This window comes from Castanea sativa, chromosome 11, assembly GCF_040712315.1.
Source record: "Castanea sativa cultivar Marrone di Chiusa Pesio chromosome 11, ASM4071231v1".
NCBI classification, from domain to species: Eukaryota; Viridiplantae; Streptophyta; class Magnoliopsida; order Fagales; family Fagaceae; genus Castanea; species Castanea sativa.
Window position 1 is genome coordinate 66825808 of NC_134023.1, and position 3407 is coordinate 66829214.

Sequence of the window (3407 nt, forward strand, 5' to 3'; positions counted from 1 at the left end):
GAGAGAGAGAGAGAGAGAGAGAGAGAGAGAAAGAGAGAGAGAGCATACAAATTCAAAAATTGCATAGAGCATTTGTACTTAATAGTCCAAAAACATAATAATTGCACAGAGCAACCTCTTATATATCGATTAGAATCAATCATGGAGTGCAAGTGTGGGGTTATAGAGAGATTGGGGTCACTTGGGCTAAGATTTCCAAAAATGAAGTAAATTAGAGAGATTAGAAACCCAAAGACCACCAAGTCACTGAATGATCCACACACAAGAGTTGCTTCGGCTTCTCTCACCTCCAATTAAATTTCACAACTTCCTTCGATTTTCTCGAAAACCAAACAAGCGCGTTACCAAATCAAAACCAGAGCAAATTAGCAAAACGAGAGCGTTTTGGTTTAGAGATGAAGAAAGCACCTAAGAGTCAGTGAGAGTGAGCACGAATCAATGAGCTGAGAGGGAATCGGAATAGAGAGCCTTTGTGAAGAGAGGAAGACTTGATCTACTTCATCCAGCCATCGCCATTTCTACAATTAAACCCTAATTTCTCTGATTCCTTTTCATTTTGTGAGTGTGAGAGAGAGAGTCATAGGACCCTTTTGGTAATGTTGTTCTAGTAACGTTGTTTGTATTTTTTGAAAATACGTGTGGGTAAAAAAATGTGTGAAAATATATGTAATGTTGTTTAAATATTGAAAACTGTTGTTCAAAATACACTACCAAATAGCCCCTTAAAATCACTGAAGGTTGAGTAGTGTGTCTGTGCTATGTCACTGTTTAAATCTTCACATGTGTGTGTAAAACTATGTGTAAATAAATTACTTACTAAAATGGATAGTAAAAAATACAAAGTAATACATTCGGGGTGGCCTAGTTGGTAAGATACCAGGCCAGCAAGTCTTAGGAATTGGGTCCGAGCCTCAACAACTAGTTGGTGCTCGTTATATTTCATCTTCATTTCAGATGATCCAAAGATAATAAATGAGTTTCTCACAAACTAGGAGTATGGGATCTCTTCCGAGAGCAGGTAAGGTACTACTATGGTTATGTCAAAGTAGGAAAGTCACACTAATCGCCCCCTCTACCCATTTTTTGTTTGCCAAAAAAAATTCAACAACAAAAAAATGATTTTTTTTCCAAATATGAAATGGTAAGTTATCCTAAAAAGTCTAATAGGAACTTAAAAGGAACAAGAATATTATACTTTTTTTTATATGACCTATGGCAGATTTGATTATGTGCTTTTCAATTAAAATCATTTTGCATCTTTTTGATAATCTTTTTCTTGACAGATTTGAAAACATTACACGACCTATGGCAGATTTGAAATTCTATTGAATACGATTGTTATTTTATTTAACAAATGATTGATTATTTTTTAAGTTCCATTCTATTTCATTGGGTTTCTATTAAGTTGCAAATTATGGTGGATAACATATGGAGACACCATGTTCCATTTATTCTTCTTTTTCCTCCTAGCTTAGTCTTTTTTGCAGAAAAAGGAAATACAGACAAACCATCACGGCATCACCTATATACAGAGCAAATAATCACAGTTAAGTTAGCAACTGGCTAAAACAACAGAAATGAATGACAGCCTTACAACCATACTACTACATACAGACTTGTATATTGCAGACCACAAAACACAGGTAAATTACAAAACAACATCTTCATTGGCGACTTGCACAGGCTGTGTCGAATCCCATTGAATCCAAAAAAAGGCAGATTAGCAAATATGTAGGCAATGTATCATAAAAGATCTCTCTATCCCTTTGAAAAGCTCCCTACTTTGCCAATCTGTCTGCCCAAAAATTTGCTTCTTGCCAGATGCGTCTACATTCACTTGCCATTTTCTAGTCAGGAGAGACCTGCAATCCAAAATAAGATTAGTTAAACAAGATGGAAAGGTATTTTTTTGACAAAATATTATTAATAAGATGTGGAAAAGCCATGTGACTATTACTGATTGCACATGTGCACCTGCACTAAGAAAAGCCGATGTTAAATGTTGAGGACCCTAAATAAAACCACTCCTTTATTCATAAACACAACAAGTATATACATAGCTACTCTAACCTGGTTTTGATTCAGCATTGAACAATAACTAAATGTTTTTTTTTTTCATGTAACTGCCATCAACCATAGAAAGAAAAAGATGACATAATAGTCAAGAGCCTTGTAACTTAGTATTGTGTAATTATTCAATAGAAATGAACTTGGGGATAAATCCCCACCCCACTTGTTGTACTTGTAAGCAACCAAAGAAAATTAAATAGTAGAGTTACTTTTCAACAAAAAAAAAAAAAAAAAAGATGCAAAGAGTTAAACATTTACATTTGTGATCACAAATTCTCAATGGTGTTTAAAGTATTTTTCATGAACAGAACAAAGACATTTCTTCACTTCCTATAAAAGGAAAAGATACATTGGATCTCTTTTTTTTTCTTGCTTCTTTTTTGGGTAAGAAAGAATTGAAGAAGTTCAATTTATATGCCTCCCCCTCTCACATAAATGACTTCTAAGTGGAAAATCATCGTGTAGAGTCCATCTTTATGTGAAAAGAAGGTATAACAGAAAACAATGAACCTTAAGTCTACAAAAACAGAAACATGTTTCAGACTTTACCAACATATATATGCATCTATTCAGATTGAAGATGGGATTAAGTGATTAGAAGAATTTCTAAATTTTAGATCAGTAGGTTATTGACAATTTAACATATGGTACTTAGTCGACAATATATCATAAATAAGTAAATAACTTCAAAAAATTTCAATAACACATTGTTGGGTGTAGAATGTAAATTTATAAGCAGAATTTTTCAAAAAGTAAAAATATCTCCCTTATTTTTCTCTGTTTGTTGCAACAAATGTGGTTATGACTACTACATTGGACTGTCTAATATATCCTATCTTTATTCTATGCAATTAAACATAACATTCTTTTTATTTTTGATAAGTCTCTAGCTAGCATAACTTTCTACTTTTTACTAAGCATTAGGAAAAATAATAACCAAAAAAGCTTGAATACAGTCCCCAAAGTTGTTGACAGCTAATGTGAAAAATGAAAAGAAAAAAGTTAAATCATTATACTACTTGTCACATACCTTCAAGAATTTAATACTTAATTTTCCAAATTAAGAAAGAATGTGAGGTATCAACTGCATAATTTAGTTGAGAAGGCAGTGGCTCACTCTTATGTATTTTATGTGCCAACTCACACCTTAATAAGGATAGCAACTGTTTATGCTGTGATTCTTTTCTCTTCAGTACTTGGATACATGCATAAAATCCAAGCCAACCAACTTCTTCTTCCTCCAACTGAAGTATAGGCTAGATATCAGAATAGCATTATCCAGAACGCATCCGTTTCTTTATGAGCTTGTACATATACCTAACAAGACAATCAACAAA